Genomic DNA, 22,906 nt, shown 5'->3' on the forward strand with positions numbered 1-22,906 from the left:
AATGTAGACAGGCTTCATACGATAGATAACAGGCTTGAAGAGATGTCTCCTCAATCACCCCCAAGCAAGAAAGAACCCATCAGATTGCCTTGGTCTCATCAGCCACGTTTACTCTCATTTAATCTTCATGGTTCTACAGGTGGTTATTTTTGGCCTCAAACTTCAACACTTTGCTTCATATCTAGCCTACAATGCATCCCTGTCAGACTTCATACTGGTTAAGCCTCCACAATTGCACGAGACAATTTCTTAAAGTGAGTATCTTTCCCACTATAAAACAGCTTGTTGGTTCTGCTTCTCTGGAACAGTAATAAGTACACAGTGAACACATGAAAATGGAGTAGCAATGGCAGAAGACAATGAATGACAGTAACGTAACCTAAGCTGCAGCCCTAGAGAACTTTGCATCAGACTGGTTCCCTTATTACTAACAGTTAACAGGTCTTCTGATAAGCCATATATGTCTACTGATCTGAAAATTGTTTAAGTTTTATTAGTATATGCCTACCCTTTGTGCATTTTTATAAAGGAGTCTCATGGATCTAAGGCTAGTCTAGAAGTCTTTCTGTAGTTGAGGATGAAATTGAACTTGTGACCCTCCCCAGTGCTGGGATTACAGGAAGGAACACCACAACTGGGTTATGCAGTGCTAAAGAAGAAATCTAGGGCCTCGCGCATGCTAAGCAAGCACTCTAGCACCAAGTTACATTTGTAGCCCCAGACACTATTCATTTCAATATGTAGCCATCAAGGAGAGCCAATGGCAAGTTTATGATGAGGTAGAACAGTAAACCAACTTACAATAGAAATTCTGAAAAGTTTCTCTGTGTAGAGTCTGAATCAAGGAACCTTAAGGAAGGACATTACAAAAGCACATAACAAAACAGATGCAATCTTCTGCCACCTTTTGTTGCTGAAACTCAAAACATATTAAAATAATTTAACATATATTTAGAAATGAACACATTAATAATTGAAAAATTGTAGGGTCTAACATCTTGTTTAAATAGAATGTACAATGTTAGTGCTGTCAGTTACTAAAATTAATTTTAAGGTATACCTGTTAAAGCTGAGATTTACATATTTACTCTTCAAAATTTTTTTTAAAATAGGAACCATCAAATACTGCTGTCAGTCATGAGCATATGGTATTAATTGATATTCAACAACTAGAAGGCATTTATAGAATTATAGCAAATTATTTTTATGATAATTTCAGGTTAACACTTCATTACATTGTACATTAATCAGTTCCGAATGAAAGTTACGTGGAAGTTCTTCAATTATACAGTTAATGAATTTTAAAATACGGAATATTTCTCTGTACATGAATCAAAGTCTAAAAACTTTCCTAGACCTGGTTTGAGCTTGAGTGGGAATAGATAGTCTACTTCTCGCTTTGTGAAGCATGTACAAAACAAGTTGTGTTATTCAAGTACAGCAACACCAAAATGACTCTTTGTATCATGTACAAGTGTGGTTTGATACTAATTGAAGAGTGCAATCATCATTAGACACGTTTCCAAACCCATCCTCTATCATGATGGTTGAGCGAGTGCTTCTCATTTGGAAACGTGCACTTTTATACTGAGCTCAAAAATATTCAAAAACACAACCTTACAACTGCAAAGTCGCCAAACTGATATGTGTAAAAAGAAATTTGGGATACTTAGGTTCAGTTTCTCACAAAAAAAAAATAGTAATAACAGGAGTGATGATGTCTAAGTCTTTGAGAACAATGGAGTTCATGGCTGACAGAACTGGCTTCACACGGCAGACCCAAATATCTTCCACAAAGCAGCTTTGCGGAAGTTGTCCGGGAAAGTCTTCACCACTGACTTTCACAGGTGTGTCCGGAGACGGCTTTCTCTGCCCCACACAGACGGTTTTACTATTCAGCGGCACACTTCTTAGCAGATCCCACTTCTCGTGGTACTAATGTTTTGTTCTGTTTTTAAACATCCTACCTATGGTTATTTTAGAGCAACTACTCAAGACCCAAGGAAATAAATTGCCCTTCTTTTCTTGTTAGCCTTATTATAAAATAGCCTATAGATATGGTTCTCTGTGTCTTTAATGTTCCTAACTGACAGGCTAATAATCTTTAAGCTACTGCAACCAACATACTACCAATTAATTATTTTCCTTGTTTATCTAAGAGAGGTTTCCCAAGACTTACTTTAGTTTTCATTTTATTTTTGTTAAGACATTCTACTTAATGAGATGATCCATTTTAAAATCTTTATCTTTCCTAACCACTGCTTTACTAGGAGTAGGAACACGGTGATGAGTGTTTGGTACTGTACCTTCTATTACAGCTACCATTGCACTGAACGATTAACACAATGTTTTTCAATAAAATTGAATAAGAAGATATTCTACAGTCCACTATGAAGATGCTGAGGCTGTAATGACGCACAGAACCAGTGGCGCCAATCACACCTTTGCTCATCATACTACATAGGTTGGGGTTTATGTCACAAGGCAGCCAACAAGTGCGGAAATGACTGAGCATTTCATATAATGCCACACTGCCCCACTCGGGATGAATTATGATCATCAAATCTAATGAAACAAAACAGGATGCCTTCAAAAGAAAAATGTGCTCTATGAGGTAAAACAAAATGCCCATAAACAGTATCCTGACACAATGACAGGATTTCAGGGTCACACAGGACATGCTGGGGTGCCTGCTCCAAATTAAAAGGCTAAATATTATACGTCAAAACTAATTTTAAACATTATAAGGCTTTGCATACATCTTCAGATTAAATGCACACTTGGAAAACAGCTCTGAATCCGTGAAGATGGAAGACTGCCTCTTATGAGTACAGTACAAAGCACAAGTTCTATCCTAAGTCTAGGCTACCTGACGGCAGCTACATTACCTAGGTAAAATAACTGGAAGAACTCATTAGCCCACGGTTACAAAATGAATCAATTATAATAAAATTATGTATGGGTACTTTCATAAACAGTCACATAAAAGTCTCTGACAAAATATTAGCATATCATATTCAACTTATGTATGTGTGTATGTATACATATGTATAAGCATATGCAACAAAGTAGCAGTTATCAAGAGAACGCAAAGCTGCTTTGATGTTTGAAAAATCAACGCAATGCCATCTACCAAATTAATACTCTAAAGAAAATCTACATGATCATACTAATTACTACAGAAAAAAATTATAAAATAAAACATTTTTATGAAAAAAGCTCAGCAAACTGAAAATAAAGGAAATGTATTGTGGTTTAAATATACAATGTCTTCTTTGGGCTTATGTTTTAAATACTTGGTCCCTAGTTAGTGGTGCTATCTTTAGGAGGTGGTAGAAATTTTAGGAGGGTCTGGATAAAAAGGAGGACATTGGTACATGCCTTTGAATAGTATACCTTATGCCTGGTTGCCCTGCCCCCACCCCCACCCCACTGCTTCTTGCCAATCCTGAGGAAAGAAAGCAGTCTTTGTCACATGGTGATGCTGCCATTCATTAATGTCTCCGCTCATTGGCCCAGGATTAATGCAGGCAAAGACTGGACTAAAACCAAGATGCAAAATATACCTGACCCTAAGCCATGGTGCTTTAAGACCCAACACAGAAAACTGGTACCAGAGAAGTGGATCGCTGAGCTGTTATAACTGGACTGTGCGGGCAAAAATGGCAAAGTCTGGAGAAGTGGGTGAGAGAGCCTCACATGCTCTCAGCAGAGTTCACTGCGTCAGAAGACCGGAGAGTGGACAGGCTTCAGAAGACAACAAAGACTCGTGAGAACTGAGTAGTCCTCACTGTTATGAGATAGAAAAATAGCAATAAGCCGTTTATATTTCAACTGTGCCTGAGACGGTGGGAGTCTAATGGTGATGGGTTAGTTCACCTAGCAGAGGAGATTCTTAAAGGCAGTCCAGTACTGAAACAGTGCGCAGTTATTTAAAGTTGCTATCAGCCAGATTAATGTATGACTAGAAAAATGCAAATTAGAAAGACCTGAAAAACCTTCAGTTTGGTCTCACAAGTCTGTGAAGCTGAAGTTAAGGTAGGCATGGTTTTTGAAAAGATTAGCACTATTAAAATCAGCCAAGCAGTATACATTGGAACAACAGCAAATGTGCTTGCTGTGAGTGTTTCTCCTGAATTGTCCAGGTGTCATCGATGGCAGGCTCAAGGATATGAAAGAATGAATCAAATTCAAAGAAATTCTCTTGAGAAAAAGAGAGCCTCCAGAGCAGACTGACTAGGGTTTCTTTCACTGTGCTCAGCTGTCTGAGCCTTGGTCCAAGGCTGCCCGCCTATTGCTCTAGCTGATGGCATACTTTCATACTGTCTATATGATGCTGGCCTTACAGGCATGCAAATGTAAGCATCAAAGAGTCATGGAAGCTTCCATCAAGATTTAAAAGGAAATCCTGAAGGCTAGGCAACGTGTAAGTCTGGAGTCCCTGCAGGCAGCCCTTCAGAGGGCAATGTGGAAAGCTGAGGGCGTGGCAGAAGCTGAAACGGAGATTCTAGGGGCAGAAGACACACTGAGAATAAGAAGTCACATCTGAGGACAGCCACGGGCCGTGAGCAGAGCCAGCCTCCCACAAGAGCCTATGTTGGCTGCAAATGACAGGACCAGAAGGTTGGAGCTGTAGGACGAGCTAACAATGATGCAATCCATGGAGCGAAGCATTCAGTGATGCCCCTCAGGTTCAGTCTTGTTTCACGAGATTCTTCCTTTCTATTCTTCTACTTTTCTCTTTTCCAATCAGATTATTTCTTTCATGGCCACCTTATCATGGAAGTATATAGCTATCTTTTTATTTTTGCAGGGGCTCCCAGCTAAGAGTGTTCACCGGGTCTCAGAAAAGACTCTGGACTTGGGCTTCTGAACAACATTGAGACTGCCAATATTTGGGGACTCTTGGAAACATTCTATGTGCACTGTGCACACAAACCTTTCTGAGCTAAGAGTGGAATGCTATCATCTGAAAATGAAATGTCCCCTTGAGCTCATGTTCTGTAGCCTTTGTCCCCAGCTTAGATGACAGAACTTAGCTAGAGAAAGAAGATCACTGGGAACGGACCTCTGAAGATTGCATACAGCGTTGGGCCTATTCTTCTACTGTTTCCTGTACACCACGAGGTGAGCAGCCGGTGTCACATGCTCCTGCTGAATGATATTCTGCTTTATTCAAGCTTATCTCAATTAATGAAATCGGACCATGGGCACAGCCAAAATAAATAATTCCTCCTTCTGAGCTGTGTTGGGTAATTTATCACAGCTATGAAATGTCTAATACTTACTTACCAAACAACCTGGAGATGGTTTATAGCCAACAATTACCTTGTGGTCAAAGACTGACTGCTTTCCCCCATAAATGGTCACTATATAAAGACACATAAAATAAGGCTAGAGAGGTAACTTGGTTGATAGAGTGCTGGCTTAGCATGCATAAAAACCTGGGTTTAATCCCCAGTACCACACACAGAGAGATATAAAAAGATCAGACATGGTGGTACACACATGTAATCCTATGGAGGCAGTAGGATCAAAAGTTCAAAGTCATCTTCAACTATATAATGAGTTTAAGGTCAGACTGAGATATGAGACTCTGCCTTGAACAGGAAAGAAAGAAAGAAAGAAAGAAAGAAAGAAAGAAAGAAAGAAAGAAAGAAAGAAAGAAAGAAGGAAGGAAGGAAGGAAGGAAGGAAGGAAGGAAGGAAGGAAGGAAGGAAGGAAGGAGGGAAGGAAGGAAAGAGACATAGAATGAAAGAGAAGAAAAAGCCCAAAACAGTATCATTACCAAACTAACAAGAAAAAGTAAACAATATATAAATTGTTACCCCTTTTCACTTGTTACAACGGAAGACACATGAAAGAAAACTAAGTCTAAGGAGAGGCAAACGTCTCTGAGAATGCATGGCTGTGAACAATGGCCTTCCTGGGTCTGAACACTAAAGGAACATAAAGATATGAGCAAGAAGATCAGCTGTAAAGACAGCGTGACATGTGAGCAAGGAAAGGCCTTGGCACTACCTTGTGAAATGATTTTGAACATGGGGTGAATAAGGATGACAACTTTAAGAATACCTAGATGAGAAGTCCAGGCAAAAGAAACAATAAAAATGTCAGAAACGTAGCTTATCTTTAAGGAAGGGCAAGGAGGTTAATGTTTTGGGGAGTTAAATGAGAACAAAATAGAAGAGCATGTAGAGGCAGGACCAGACCATGGTAGGTACAGAAACCCACCAAGGAGACTGGGTGCCGGTCTCAGCTGAAATGAAAGCACTGGAGGGCTTTGGGTAGAGAACTGACATGAACTGAATGGTTATAAAAGGATGCTTCTAGCTGCTACCTGAGAATAGACCTCTAGGAGGTAAGAGTGGACCTAAGTGGAGAGACGAGATGATTCCATAACTCCAATAAGAGACTAAAATAGTTTGGGAACACTGGAGGTGAGAATGTGGGTGCATTTTGGAGGTAAGCTAAGCAGGACTTGAAGACTGAATGAGAGGAGACTGGTATGGAAAGAGGTACCTAAGGATTGTGACGCAACACTAGCAAGCATGTACTATGGCTAAGTTATTTAGCTCATCAGCAATAGACAAAGATCTTGAAGTATAAAACTGACAAATGAATGCCATTCAACTTGAAGAAAACCCACTTTCTCTTCTTTGTGACCTTAACTGCTCATGGCCAAAAATAAACTTTTAGATACTATAGAAAATGTTCCCAAAGAGTTAAAAATGTTCATTAGTTTTACAAGGTGCCTTCTCAAGTCCGGGTGTTGCCTCTTCTTAAAAAGGGCTAAAGCAAAATGAAATACCAGATCTCCACAGAACCTGGAGACCGTAAGAAGGCCGTTTCCACCAATGCCGACATAGCTGGTATTCCGTGACACTGGCACAGTGGGAGGAGGGGACAGGCAGTAAAGTGAAGTGACCTGGAAAGGGTTAACGAAATTCACATACAAACGCTAATGATTGTAAGTCATCTGATATTTTACAAATTAAGCATTTGATTTGAATGAGAACTAGAAGAGAGAGATGAGGAAAGCAAGGAAACATTTTCAAAAACTCTGGACCCTTGTACGAAGATGCCACGTCAAAACTCAACCCCTTGCATGCAAACTCAAAAGTTAACTAAAACATAGATCTGGAACCACCCAGAGGGTTATCTAAAATTTGGAATTTGATCAGATATGTTTCTAAGACATTCATAATTCCAAGAAACAGAAGCCCAGCAAATTTGTCAGGAAACTGCTCCACAAGAAATGTTAGAGGAGGCTCTCTAGGCTGAAGAAAAGCACTGGATGCAAATCCAAGGCTGTACAAGGGGGAAATGAGCTGGGAATGACAAAGGCGGGTAGCTAGAGAGTACGCTGGCGGTCACAGCTTATTTTCTTTAAACACCACACAGTTCGTTTACGATACAGCTGAAGCCAAATATGAGAAAAGTGAGACTAGCAGGGAGGCAAAGCCCTAGATGATAGAATCATGCATTACTTGAAAAACACCAAAACCAATTCAACTATCCTTCTGCAAAAGCATTTGCATTCTTCATAACAACTAGGATATGGAAACAGCTGACGTCTCTGTCAATAGATGGATGAACAAAGAAACTGTAAAACATCAATCAAACTTGAATGAGATTTTTACAATCTGTTTCCTTATTAAATTTTTTGACACTTTAAAATGTAAATTAACTATTCAAGAATTTCACATAATATATTTTGCATATTCACCTCCTCCTAACTCCTCCAAGATCTATCTCCCACCTCCTTACCCACTCCCACTTTGTATCTGAAAAAAAAAAAAAAACTAGCATACGTTAATTGCACAAAATAATGGGTTTCACTGTGGAAATTATATCACATTTATGACACAAATGAAACTTTGAGGACATCTAGCCAATGAAATAAACCAGAAACAGAGTGAAAACTACTATATGACTATATGATCTCACTTTTTACATGTCATCTAAATATTCCAAATGCATAGAAACAGAGAGTAGATCCACGTGGTTACAGGTGGTGAGGGGTAACGAGAAGATGTTTGCCAATTTCTGGTTTTGTAATGGGTGCAGATTTCTGGTTTTGTAAGCCAAGAAAGAAGACAGGAGGCAGAAAACATGAGAAGAAAAGAAGGATATGCAGAACTGAACCAATCAGCCATAATCAAAATTACACAGAGCAGAACCCACACCCTGCAGAGTCCACACTTCTTCCAGGGTTGGAAGATCACATACCCATCCCTGTGCTGCATCTCAGAAATCGTCATCCAATTCCTAACACACGTTAATAGATGAGCATTCCTGTTGCAGCCACAAAGAAGAAAATAGGAAAACCATTGTTTAAAAAAACTCAGTTGAAAACCCTAATTAGCCAGGTGGTGATAGTGCACGCCCTTAATCCCAGCACTCGGGAGGCAGAGACAGGGGATCTCTGTGAGTTTGAGGCCAGCCTGGTCTACAGAGTGAATTTCAGGATAGCTAGGGCTGTTACACAGAGATACCCTGTCTCAAAATACCAAAACAAACAAACAAACAAACCCCACATCAGCCTGCCTCCCTTCTCTTTATTTCCCTTTTAACAGTACAAGGGATTGAACCCAGGACTGTGAATACTAGTTAAGTGCTCCCCCATTGAGACACATGCCTAGACTGTATCGCTTTAAAGTATATGCAATAAATATATGAACACAAAAAGAGTATGAAAAATATGCTTTAATTAAAATACATCACGAATGGTATAAATGAATGGAAAGATATACAAGCAGGTCTAAGGATGGAATGGTTCTATATTTTATAGAGAACAATTCTCCCTCGTGTTTATATAGTTTCAAAAGTTTAATAATCCCTTTTCTTGAACTTGACAAGTGTGGTTTGAATGAGATTCCTCCCTCCCCCCAGTAGTCCTAGGTACTTGAATACTAGGGTCCCCCGTTGGTAGCACTGTTTGGGTAAGTTTAGGAGGTACGGTGTGATGGAAGAAGTATGTCGCTGTGGCAAACTCTGAGGTTTCAAAACCCACACGTCAGTCTGCTCTCTCTGCTCCCTGCCTTCAGGTTTCAGAGTGCAGCTCTCAGTTTCTAGTCAAGTCTGCAGCTTGCTGCACACTTCCGTGTCATGACAGACTCACCCCTCCACAAGCCAAACCACCCTTTCCTTCTGTGCACTGCCTGGATTATGTTGTTTCTCACAGCCAGGACTAACAGAGAACTGGGTGTCAGTGGTGGAGGATTGCTGCAGAGAACCTGACCACACAGAGTTCTGAACAGATGTGAAGGACTTTGGGACCTTGAACTAGAAAAGTGGTGGGACACTGTACGTGGAACCGAAGGACATTCCCAGTAGGAGCTTGGAAAACAGTAGCCCTAAGAGCTATGCAGACTATGGAGGCCCGTCACAAGAGGTTTCAGAGGATAGCAACAGTAGTGGCTTGGCCAGACACCACTGCTCCTGTGATCTAGAGGCAGAAGAAAAACAAAAACAAAAAAACGGGCTTCTTTCTGCCCATGTCCTAAGAATTTGCTTGAAGCTGAATCTAAAAGTAATGAACTAATTCATTTGTCAGTAGAGATTTCAAAAGAGCCTGCTCTTGACTCTACCATGTGGTTATCAGTAACCATGCCTAGACAGGTCTACAATGAAAAAGAACAAATGAGACAAAGAAAAAATACACTGTGGAAGGGAAAAGGACAATGGGAAACTTGATGTGACAGACAAGGCTTATGCTGGGAGAGAGGCTGTAGTTGTTGAGAAGATTAGAGCCATTACGGAGAGCCTCCGTTAAAATAAAGGGAATAAAGGGAAGGATGCCCTGAGAGCAAGACCACACAGTGGTCCAACTTATGAAAGGAAGAGACATAAGGGCTTTTCAGCCCCTAAAAGGCAACAGCAAACAAAAACTGCTGCAAACGCAGCTCTCGAGAACAGGGTCCATCTCGAGTGGGCAGTCGAACTTAGCCATGTCAACCAAAAGGTGCGAGCTTTGGAAGTCAAAGACAATGGGATCGTGGAATCTTCTTCCACAGTTTCAGAGAGTGGCTGAGGCCAGGCAGTGTGTGGTGTGTGGCATGGGAGTCGCTGTGGGAAAGCCTTGAGAGGCCACAGTGTGAAGTGGAGGAAGTAGAGCATGGATTGTGTTGGAGACTACACGAGAGCAGAGGGGCCACGGCTGTGGGAAGTCTGCCAAGGAGACTCAATACAGAGAGCAGACTCAGCCCAAAACATAAAAGTGTGTTGTAGGCAGCAAAGCTAAAGTCTTGATTTGGTCCAGTATTCCCTCACAATGGTCTCATTCCTCCATCTTAGGATGGCAAGGTATACTCGATACCATTATATATTAAAAGTATATAATTTGCTTTTTTATTTTACAGGGGATTACAATTAAGAGATTGCCTGGAGTCTCAGAAGAGTCTTTAGACTTTCATAAAGTGTTATGACTGTGAAAGATTACAGGGACTTCTGAAATTGGATTAAACACATTTTGCTTTCTGGCCAGAATATTACGGAGCTCAGGGAGTGGAACATGGTAGCCTGAACTAGATGTTTCCCATAGTCAGGGGCATTTGCATACTTGGTCTATAGCTGATGGCTCTATTTGTGGAGAATTTGTAGAGGAAGGGCTTTGAGAACTGCCATTCCCAGTTCTCTGCTTGGTGCTTGTGGTTCAAGATGTGAGCTCTCAACTTCCTGCTCCCGCCACCATCATGAACTCTAACTCTCTGGAACCATAAGCCTAAATAAATGATTTTTCTGTAAGCTGCCTTGGTTGTGGCATCTTATAATAGCAGTAGAAAACTCATACAAAAAGTTATTATGAAACGCATATGGGAAAGCAAAGAGAACAGTCAATATAATCATGAAGAAGAGTTAGTTCTGGGGAATGGACCCACTCAAAATCACCTTCCAATGCCAACCATTACTAAAGCCAAGACAGGAGCCTTGACGTTGTCACTTGGAAGGCAGTTGTACTTGTTTGGGTCATGGCAAAGAACGCAGCTGTGATATGATTTTCATGTATCAATTCTACTAAGTAAATCAGAATCTTGCATTCTTCATTGGTACAAACGATGCCACTAAGCAGATTTTTTTGTGCATATGAGTCTGATGTATAGCCCCCAATCCTCTTTCAAATATCAACAATTATTAAAGAGTAGAGGAAACAGAGCTATGGAATGCTCTTCCAAGCAAAAGAACTTGAGTTTGATTCCCAGAAATCATAGTTTTGTTTTGTTTTGTTTAAAAAGCCAAGAATGGTGGCACACTTATAACCCCACGCCTAGGGCATACTATCTATTAAGTCTAACCTTCTTGGCCAAAACACATGATTGGTAGCACTTAGGAATGACTCGTGAGATTGACCTGTAGCCTCAACGTGTACATATGCATGCACACACACCTACACACACAACCAAAACCTTGAAGAATTAACACAAGTACCAACAACAAAAGAGAAAACATTCTTGTACATATATAGAGAGAAAAATCACTGCTGGGTAGAGTAGAGTCCTAAATATGAAAGACAAATTACATAACTTTTGCATGATGGTTTGTGACAGAAGTTGTATATCAGTTATAGCAGAGAAGTATTTCTTATATGAAAAACCAAAAGACTGAGCATGGTGTGGTAGTGCATACCTATACCCTTAGACTCTGGAGACAAAGCCAATTGTCTCAGGTCAGCCTGAAACTACATAGACAGTTTAAGACCACAAGGCCATTTGGTCCACAGAGTGAGAGACTATTTCAAAAGAGGAAAGAAAAGTAAAACAAAATTAAAACTCAACAGTGGGGTGAGAGAAAGGGAAGACTGCTAAACTGCCTCATATTCAAAGAACTATGTTTATTTTAAAAAGCATAAAATTGAGATAAATCACATACTAAGAAAATGTCTTATATACCTATGTGTGCACATCCATGCTTACATACCCTCTCTCTCAATCTCTCTCTCTCAGAAAATTATTGCAATGCAAAATATTTCAGTACAATACACAAAACTACATAAATTGATACAATTGATATAGTAACATAAGCACCAGAAACACAGGCAAAAGAGAAAAGTTCTTTATAGAATTTTTTTTTAAAAATGTTCATCAACATTTATAGACACTGCATGTCAAAAGCACCATTCCAGACAGGCAATACTGACAATGGTTTTTAAGGTCCAGCATATACCAGAAGATCCAATAAAAAGGTTCAAGTATATTATGAGTCACCACAGGTACACAGGTACATGGGAAAGGAAAATTGGCCTTTCTAGTAAAGCTGAATGTGTGCATACTCTCTGATCCAGTATGTCTATAACCAGATGAACATGATTTATACAATATAGCATAGATGTGTATACTCCAGGTTCATATACACAAAAAAATCTTCTGAGTGGCACCATTTGTACTGATAAAAAATGCAACAGGTTCTGTTTATCTCATGGAATTGATACATATCCTGGAGTAGTGGACATAAAAATCAAATGATGCTGCATTCAGGCCAGGACCCAACTACATTAAGCATGTACAACTACATTACAAGAGGTGACATCACGGACTGAAAGGAATGCAATGGGGCATCAGTGCTGGGTAAAAAGGGAGGAAGAACAGAAGCAGATGGAGGGAAGGGGTCAGAGGGAGCCTTTCAGGGATCTTAGTGCTCCTAGATCAATGAAGTCTCACCAGAAGGAGGAAGTAAAAACTGGTAGAGCATAGATAGCTAGCACAAGTTTGTATGTGGAATTTCTGTCTACTGAGAAGTTCCTATGCGAGAAACAGGCTTTCAGCGAAAACAGGAAAGTCTTCTTAAAAAAATACAGATTAAATATTGGCTTCCGTTTAAGCTGAGTTCTGATCACAAAACTCTAAAGATTAACAACAACAAAAAAGTCCTTTTAAATATCTTGTCATCAGATTTTAGGTAGGAGAAAGAGTAAATATTCCTGACAGTACTAAGTTACTCGCCTTTTCTTTTTCTTAATGAGAGGAACATATTAAACAGACACAAAATAGAAGTCAATAAATATAAAGGATGGAAGCAGAGATTTACAATAGTAGAAACGCTAGAAGAAAATAGGGAAAATGAAGATGTAATGATTTAATAGCTGAACAGATAACGACCCAAAACTTAAAAAAAACTTAAAACTTAAAAAAAAATCACAAATGGTCAAATTATAAAAGACCTTCTGGAATATTGAGAATTTAGATCCATATCATGATGAAACAAAGGAGCCAGGTGTGGTGGCACACACCTTTAATCCCAGCACTCAGGAAGCAGAGGCAGTCAGATCTTTGTGAGTTCAAGGCCAGTCTGGTGTACAAAGCAAGTACCAAGACAGCCAGGTCTGTTACACAGAGAAACCCTGTCTTCAAAAAACAAAACAACCAACCAACCAAACAAACAAAAAAACCAGAAAAACTACCTTTCAGCTGTGTGTAGTATCCACACCTACAATTATAATTTTCAGGACGATGGGGCAGGAGGACCACTCTAAGTTAAAGGCTAGCCTGAGCTATATAGTGAGCTCAAGGCCTGGGTTATATAGGAAACAAAGCAAACTAACAAATCTCCTAAAACATTATCTATATAAGAAAGAAAGCAAAACTGAGTTTTCTTCAGTAACATAAATAAATGACCAAACTGTGGAGAGAAAAACACTTTTGGACTTACAATGGTTGCTACATAAGATGGGAAAAGCTATTCCCAGACATTAAATCAGAATTCCACCGCCTTCCTTGAGAGCAATAAGGGGGATGGGCAGTGACAAAGAGAAAAATAAAATCTAAGAGTAGGAGTGAACAAAGCAGGAATTATCAAAGATATTAACATGCTAGGGCAGTGAATATGAATATTAACTGACTATTAATTATCATAAAAACTATAATATGATGCAATTAGTAAAGGTAGGAATCATGGTAAGAATTTGTGCTTGAAACTTCTGTGATAATCCAGTTCAGTGTGTGGGTAAGAGCTCAGACTCTGAATCCAGACTGTGTGGGTTTGAACACGAATCACAAGTGTCTTTCAAACTACAATTAAAGTCAATAACCTGATCTAAGAACAATAATGACATCTAAGAAATATGAGTCATATTCTTGCCATTCTAATCAACTGTCAATTTTAATACTTTAATAAGAGAAGAATAATACAGGGCCTGGAGAAAGACAACTGTGCTTTTCACATGAGTTGAACATTTGTTAAAAATCTTCAGAGAAGGGGGGAGTGGGGGTGAATATGATCAAAACACATTGTAAGACATTCTCAGAGAATTAATAAAACATTATATTAAAACATCTTAAAAGACATTAAGAAATTTAATCTTCATATTGTTCAAAAAGTTTTTCATAGCTGCCTACTTTAGATATGCAAATAGAATACAACAACAGAGTCTTTGCAGAATTATTTCTGTCTTAAGATCTTCCTTTCCAAAAAGGCTATATAAGAGATGATAGAAGAAAATCATTTGGACGTGACCATTAAGTCCTCTGGTCAGGACGAGACATGAAGCATGGGGTTGATGAGGTTATCGACAATTTCCTTTAATCTCATGTGACAACAGTATCAACAGAGCATGACTAAGTTTTTCCTGATTTGTTTGGCTCACGATTGCAAGTTATTACAACTTAATGATGTTTTTATTTCTGCATTATTTAAATGTTTAACATTAAGACATAGGTCTTAATTTTTCTATTCAATAAATACAAGACTTGCTAATTCCAGTGAATTGCTTCTGTGTAAAATCATCTGCTTCCTATCATTTTATAAGCCTGCAAAAGTAACTGCTCAGATCTCTAAAGAACGGCGACCAAGCTCAATCTTGTACTTTCTATTTAACTAGCTGGTGCAGGACAACTGTCTACATTCTGTCAATTATGTTTTAAATAAATGCTGATTGGCCAGTAGCCAGGCAGGAAGTATAGGCAGGACAACAAGATAGGAAGTAGAGGTGGGGTAATGAGAACAAGAAAATTATGTGAAGAGGGAAGTTTCCTCTGCAGTCCTGCCCAGACACTGAAAAGCAAGATGTGACCTGCCCCGCTGAAAAAGGTACTGAGCCATGTGGCTACAATAGATAAGAATAATGGGTTATAAGTTATAAGAGTTAATAAGAAGCCTGAGCTAATGGACCAATCAGTTTATCATTAATACAGACTTCTGTGTGATTTCTTTGAGGGTAAACAGCTGTGGGACCTGGTGGGAGGACAGAAACCAGGCAGGACAGAAACTCATACAACAACTAGCTTAATTTCAAACACACTGGGCCTTCCTTTGTGTTGAAGAGATTCCACTGAATGGACTTCCCTGTCAAGCAATACCATCCATATCAGTGTCTATCCTTGTCAATTTTATTTTATTGATTTTAACCACAGTTATAAAGCTTTGGTTATTTTACCCTATTTACACATTAAGTATTTGTCTCTTTGTTTGGGAAAGTCTGCAGGTCAGAACACGTACTATGGAGTGTTTATTCAGCCAGCTGACAACAAGGGGGGCCATATGCTTGGCTCTCATCTCATCCTGTTTCTGCTCAAGACCCTCATATGGCTGGCTTGAGGCTGACTCTAAGAACAAGTCTTTACAAAGCCCCGTAAGTCCCTTTCCCTGCATCTTCCATGATTTTTCTGATCCCTCTTAGTCCGCTGCTTCTGCAGCAGGTCAGGCGTATTTCCCCCTGGTCTCTCCATGTTTTCTGCTCTCTCCCTCTCTCTCTCTCTCTCTCTCTCTCTCTCTCTCTCTCTCTCTCTCTCTCTCTGGAATCCTCTTTCCTCAGATGACTACAGTGAGTTGCCTCCTTCCTCCTGCTTTACTCAACTGACCTGGCAACTTCATTGACACATTGAATACATTATCAGTATCCATTTTTCACAGTGGCCAGAACTCATCTCCCGTCCCCTAGACTTTAAACTTGATCGTGCAACTTATTTTAGTTACTAGAGAGTTAAAACAAATGACTCAATCGGAGCCTTAAAATGTCCTGCGCTGCACAGCCCTGCCCTGTCTCTTTTATTCTAACTTTTTATCACAGCATGGTTCGATACTCCACTGACAATAAAAAAATGGTGGGGTAGGAACTTAAGTAGCCACAGTGGCAGCAGCAGCCTGGTGTGTCAGCGCATGCCAGCAGCCCATGCTTGATCCTCCTGGGAGGATGTGGCAGGAGAATCGCTTGAGCTATGAGCTGGAGACTAACCTGAGCAAAATGATCCAGAGGAAAAGAAACAAAAGAAACAGGGAAGGGCAGAAAGGAAAGGGGAGGGAGGGAGATACACTGAACCACAGAACTTGGAGCTAAGTCTAACTTGGATTTTAAAAATCCAAGTATACCTACAGAATATTAATAAACTACTGGGTTTTAAGTAGCTTGTTAAATAACATTCTTGTGATAACAGCAGAAGAAAATGAAAACTGTTAATACGTAGACAAGCTGCACCCTTCTGTGTATTTGTTTTCCTTCCTAGCACATAATGTTAAGATATTTTACATCTTTATTGCCTGGTCCTTCCACGCACACATGCCCATGCACACACAAAGTAAAAACTCCCATAGAAACTCCCTTCTGCACTGTAGTCCCACCAGCAATGTGAATGCCATGGCAAGCGCTCAATTAGCATCTGCTGAACTGAAAAATAAATAGGGCCGGGCAGTGGTGGCGCACGCCTTTAATACCAGCATTCGAAGGCAGAGACAGGCGGATCTCTGTGAGTTCAAGGCCACCCTGGTCTACAGAGCAAGGTCCAGGACAGCCAGAGTTGTTATACAGAGAAACCCTGTCTCAAAAAACCAAAATTAAATAAATAAATAGGTAGATAGACAGACAAATAAATAAGTAAACAAACAAACAAACAAATAGGATAGCCACAGTCCAACACTGGTGAAAATTAAAATTTTAGCAGGGAATGCCAGAAAACTAACATAGATACAAAAATTATTTCTAGATAGTTACGTGTATTTTGAGTAGAAAGAGTATTATCTGTGATATAGAGATGGAAAAAAAAGTTGCCAGGAGAGAAGTTATATGTGTGTTTTGAGTAGAAAGAGTTATATAAACTGAAGGCTGAATACAGTCTTAAGGACATCTGGGACATTCCACTTCCAGATAATGAGGACTGGACATCCAAGGATGGCGACACAAACAAACCTTCTGTTCATGGAGCAGAAAAGGTGGAAACAGCCAACGGTGAAGCAGAGGGAGATGGAAACTCAACTGTCGTGGGCTTCAGTATGGCATCTGGGGTTTAATTTCACTTCAGCTGGGTTTCTGGAGTGTCAGGTGGGGAAACGGTTAGTTAAGGTCCCTGTGTCATATGGACTATAGAGGACAGGAAGGGTATCTTAGTTAGGGTTTACTAATGCTGTGAAGAGCATTAGTGAATTACCATGACCATGGCAACTCTTATAAGGAGTTTCAGAGGTTCAGTTAGTTTCAGAGGTTCAGTCTGTTATCACCATGAAGGGGAACATGGTGGTATGCAGGCAGATGTGGTGCTGGCTACATCTTGACCAGAAGGCAGCAGGAAGTAGACTGACAGTCACGCTGAAGGAAGCTTGAGAAGAGACCTCAAAGCCGCCTCTCCCCACTCCCCACAATGTCACACTTTCTCCAACAAGGCCACACCTCCTAATAGTGTCAGTGCTTTGGGGGGGGGCATTTTCTTCCAAACCATCACAAGGAACAAAGGCAAATGAGAGAAGGAGGTACTGCAGGAGCATGGGCATGCAGGCGTCAGGGCCAGGCTGGACAAGAGGGAGGGTGGAGACGTGAGGTAACATAAGGCCTTTTGAAAGCAGAGCCAATAAGATTCCTTGATCGAACAGACATTCTTGTTATGCGGGGTGTGGAGGGACGTCTAGAGGCTGAAGAGACGAGAGTGGAAGCTGCCCATTTACTTGTTTTCTGTCTGCACAACTTACAAAATAATCGTTTCATTAACCGAGTTGAAGATGAGCAGTTATGGGGGAAGAGACATCATGAACTCCACTCTGTACACCTACGGATCTGCTTCTCTCCACAGAAGTCACAGGGACCTGTTCTGCAGAACACTTGAGTCTTTCTCAGTTGCTAAGTACAATCAAAGGTCACTGCTATCCAGGTTCTCCCAGTCTCAGCTCAGCCCACAACACAAACAAAACAGGCCACTATTCTGCCTCCATATTCAAAGAACCCTGTTTGTTCCACTGAGGCAACTCTGAGACCAGATAAATATACCAACTGTGCTTAAACAGAAAGGGGCAGAGAATATATATTTTATTAAGTTTCTACGTAGATTTTAAAAACCCTGGAAGGATTAAAAAAAAAAAGAACTAATACTTCTGACCACTTCCAGAGGGGAAGGGGTGAGCGTTGAAGGACAGACTGCTAAGTCTCATCACTTGTCTGTTCTGGGGGAGTTTTTTCATGCTGTGAGAAACTCCACTGATTCCTTGTTTTGTGTAAGTCATAGGAAGATTCTACAAAAAATATAGGGCAGAAAATCTAAAGAGATGCCTGGTTCCTGGTCATGTCTAAGCTAAAATCTTTATGCCAGATCTCTCTCTCTATCTCTCTCTCCCTCTGCACCCCCCCCCCGTGTGTCTGTCTGTCTCTCTCACTATAATTTCATATTAAGAGTTACAGAAAATATTTTTAAATTACAAAGCCTTCGATACTACTTTTACTGAAAAGAATATTTTAAGATGATGGTCAAGAATCAAACTTGGAATAAAAATTGTTCCTACACTTGTGTCTGATTTATCACTTTAATTTCTTCTTTAAGGTGTCATCTTCCTAAGACAGTCATAAAAACTAGAAAATATTTGTGATAAAAAATACTCTTTCAAGCTGGGTGTGATAGCTCTCATTCCAGGTGAGTCTGGAATTGCAACCTTTGGGAGGTGGAGACCGAAGGAACGGGGGCAGGCCAAGCCTGGAATGAGATGTCTTTTGTAGTGACATATTTTGGTACTTCCACTTACAAAACTACAGATATAGAGAAAATATTTTTACATAACAGATTTATAGTTTTAAAAAAGTAGTATAGTTATAATGGCAACTCATCTAACTAAATATTTTCTTAAGGATAGCGAGCTGGTTTTCTGAACTAGCACATAGCGTAGTAGTTGAAAAAAATTTAAATACAGACCTTTTAGTCAAATGCTTAGATAAGAACAAGTTAACTGTTCTAAGTACATCAGTAATTATAATCACAACCAGCTGTGAGTAAGACTTTTGTTGTGCAACAATGGTGGGCTCATCAGGCTCCAAAACCCAGGACACAAAATTGTCAAAGAACAAGTTTAAAAAAAAAAAAAGATTTGTCTACAGAATTAACTCACATGAAAACCAATAAATGTCAAAACAAACAAACAAAAGCAACATCCCTATTTTACTCTAGGGCTTCAGGTAGCCACGTCAGACGGCTGCCAATCGACACAACATTTCTGGAGAAGATTGTGATGACAGAACACATTTATCAGTGTACATATTTTACAGAATAATGTGTTAATAAAATAGGCAATCAAATCTAGGCAGGACTGATATCCTGGGACTAAATTACCTTTATCGTTCAGAAAAAGTACAATCACCCAAATTGTGTGCCTATTCATTTTGTTGTTGTTGTTCAGGATAACCTGAAAAAAGAAAAACTTTAGAATCTTGATTTTAAAAAAACAAAAATCCCAGAAAATAGTAAAAAGTTTACTAGCTAAGAAATGAGTGTTTCAAAACACTTTGTGGGAAGATTTTTCTTTCTGTTTGCTTTACTTAGGGCAACTTTCCCTGCACTATTTAGCCATTTCAAAGACAGCAGTAAATGATGCTTGAGAGGTCACGAGACGCCACTTCGGTAAAACTGTGTATTTGAGCATCAAGGCGGAAGTGTGAAGCTTGTAAACCGTCATCAGGAAAACAACGCATGTGTGTGATTATTACATCCATGTTGGATGAGCCTGCAAACTGCTTTATAATTGACAAAGCAATGCATATATACTATATCACTGAGGCATCCTGCACCATGTATTACTCCTAGGTAACAAATTTCATTTTCCTAGAAAGACTATATATTGTCAAACCTGGTAGCCTAAAGGAATATTCAACAATGCTGAAAAAATAGATAATACCAAGGAATCCAACCCCCATCATCCTTCCACAACAGTTCCAGCACACAGTATCTGATGCAAAGTCCATACTGACTATCAGATTCCATGTCTGCTTCAGCATCTTCGTTCTCCATCATGCAAACCTAAGTAATTGTCAGTATCAATCAGATAAGGCACTTTGAATCTAATTTCAGTCACATCCCTGAGAATATAAACAAAAGCCAGGCATCTCTAGTTATTACTTGCAGGCTCTCCTTAGTGCTTATTGGCAGTCCTAGGCTGAAGGAGAAGCTCAGCCAATCACATTTGGCTAGGGTGTGGCCGCCTGGGGCCAGGAAAAAAAGAACTGGAGGGGATCCAGGTGCAAGTGCTCTCTCTCTCTCTCTCTCTCTCTCTCTCTCTCTCTCTCTAGCTCTCTCGCTCTCTTGCTCTCCACCAGCGTGGTGCTCACTGGACCCCTGTCGTGTGAGTTTCTCCGTTTCCAATTATTAAACTATAGTCGTTGTTTTTGAGCTGGTCTGGTTAATTCTAATGACCGGTCGATCACGCCCATCGGCCATAAGTGAACAGGCACAGGAAGGCACTCAGGATGCTCAGGAACAATAAGGGAAGACTCTTAAAAGCACTCACTGTCCCCTAAGTTCACAACTTGCCATCTCAGTCATGTTAGCACTGAAAACAACACACTACAGTGTTGATCAGCCTTGCTTACTGGATGTTGTTCAAAGCTTCTTAACTGGGGCTACGCAAAGTTTTCGCCTGGAGATGGTATTCAAATTGAACTATACACCGAAGGACTTACTGAGTCTAAAAATAATAGAAATCAGAAAGGTAATCATGAAACTCATTTTGTTTTCCACTCTGAGAACGTACAATCTTCTAAAATGTCTGCGTGTGACACGAGACCACTTATTTACACCGATGGTGCTAAGGCTGCTTTAAGAATGTAAGGAGCACACATACGAATGAGACAGGCACTATATGGAGGAGACAGGGAAGGGGTACATTTCAGATAACACATGCAAGCACAAATGTGCATAGAAGACACTGGCTCTGGGATAAACACCCAGCTTACAATTTCAGTGCTTTGGTGGCTAAGGCAGTAAGAGAAAAACAACATCGCTTTGCACTTAGAAACCTGTTTCTAATCAACTGAGCTACTCCTATGGGGGCAAATAAAAATGATTAGCTTATTAAAAGCATAGCTTTGCTATTTAATAAGCAAAAATGATTGAAAATTCTGCTCCAGATCCTGATAATTTTAGTGTTTCTAGTTAAGCTTGCAAAATTGCATTCATTATTAGTGTCTAGATTCATTAACAATTCAATTTATAGATATTAATGCTTATAATGCATGCTTCGCTTGCCAAAACTTGAAGAGAAATTGTTTCAATTAGCTTTCATGGATCATGAATCCTACCGGCTGGGTATTTTTAGACAAAAGACACAAACACATCCCCAAGCAATGCTAATGCACAGCTGGGACTTGTGTGTAAGGTCACTTGAGCTAACAGTTTAAAAGGAAAAACAGTAAATGAGTTTTACCCAGATGAGCAAGACAGGGACAGTCTTCTGCTTCCAACCAAATATTTGAAAGGCATATATGCACTTAAGGAAAATAGCAACAGAATTATTTGCTTTAGGGATCTCTAAAGACAAAACCATTAGACAGAAATTGGCAAGCTAAGCTCAATGCGAGATGCTCAGCATAAAAGACAATGGGAAATCTCAGTGAGAGACCTTAATTTCTTCCTCTGTTGAAAAGAAAGGGTATTTCTTGTATGTCAAGTTTAACAGGGATGCAAATTCTGTCACTTGCACAAGGGCCATGACCCTGTGGTAAGAGATAAAGAATAGACTGATGTCCCAAGTGGTCCAGACAGCAATCCTGATTTACAGGTAATTAACAATTCTCCATTTCATATGGGGCTACACATAACCAATTCAAAGTTGCTGCTTACTGTCAATGAGAAAAGATAGACTCTTCAGTAGAAAGAGATATTCTTTGAGGGGGTCCATCTCTTTCACATATATTTTCTTTCCAATTTGCATGAATACCAAGGACACCAACTGCTCTTTCTACTCTATACAGTGTACAACCGTACTGTATTCTAGCTCCGTCTCTACAAGCTGTGTGCCTGTTTATAACCTGGTATGTACCACACAAGGAAGAAAATGAAGGGACTTCTTCTATTAGAACAGAGATGATTCATTTGTCTTTACTGAAATGCTGACTCATATTTGAATAATAATCCAAATAATTATTATGGATTGCCTAATAATTATTTATTTATTTTACTATTAGACAGTCTCACTATGTAGACTGGACAAGTCTTAAAACTCATGACCCCCCTCCCTCCCCCTCAGACTCTTAGTTTGGGAATTATAAGCTATCACACTGAACGCAGGTGAACCAGGACTCCTGGACGTCTCGGGGATCCCACAAAGCAACCTCAGAAAACTCTACAGCCAGCAGAATGAAATCAAACACGGTCTGAAAAGCCAGTGAAATACCAACACAACTCTAAGGGCATGCCCTAAAAGTCGGGTAGGAAAGTAGAATGGGAGGCATGCAAACTCAGCAGGACAGTTAGGATGAAGAAGTATGAGAACATGGAAACGGTTTCTTCTGAAACCACACTTACTTTTGTATCAAAGCTTTTATGTTAGTCTGGCAGTCAAATATGTATACACCTAGGAAAACATTTATGATTATATTCTTTAATCTTAATTGTGATAATTGTGATAGGACTTTATCAAACGAAATTGTGAGTTTATGGTAAATCATAGCAACTGCTATAAAACACAGAACTAAAACATATCAGGATTACAATCAAAGGCTGGAAGTAGGCTG

Source organism: Myodes glareolus, chromosome 22, assembly GCF_982192425.1.
Source record: "Myodes glareolus chromosome 22, mMyoGla1.1, whole genome shotgun sequence".
Lineage (NCBI taxonomy): Eukaryota > Metazoa > Chordata > Mammalia > Rodentia > Cricetidae > Myodes > Myodes glareolus.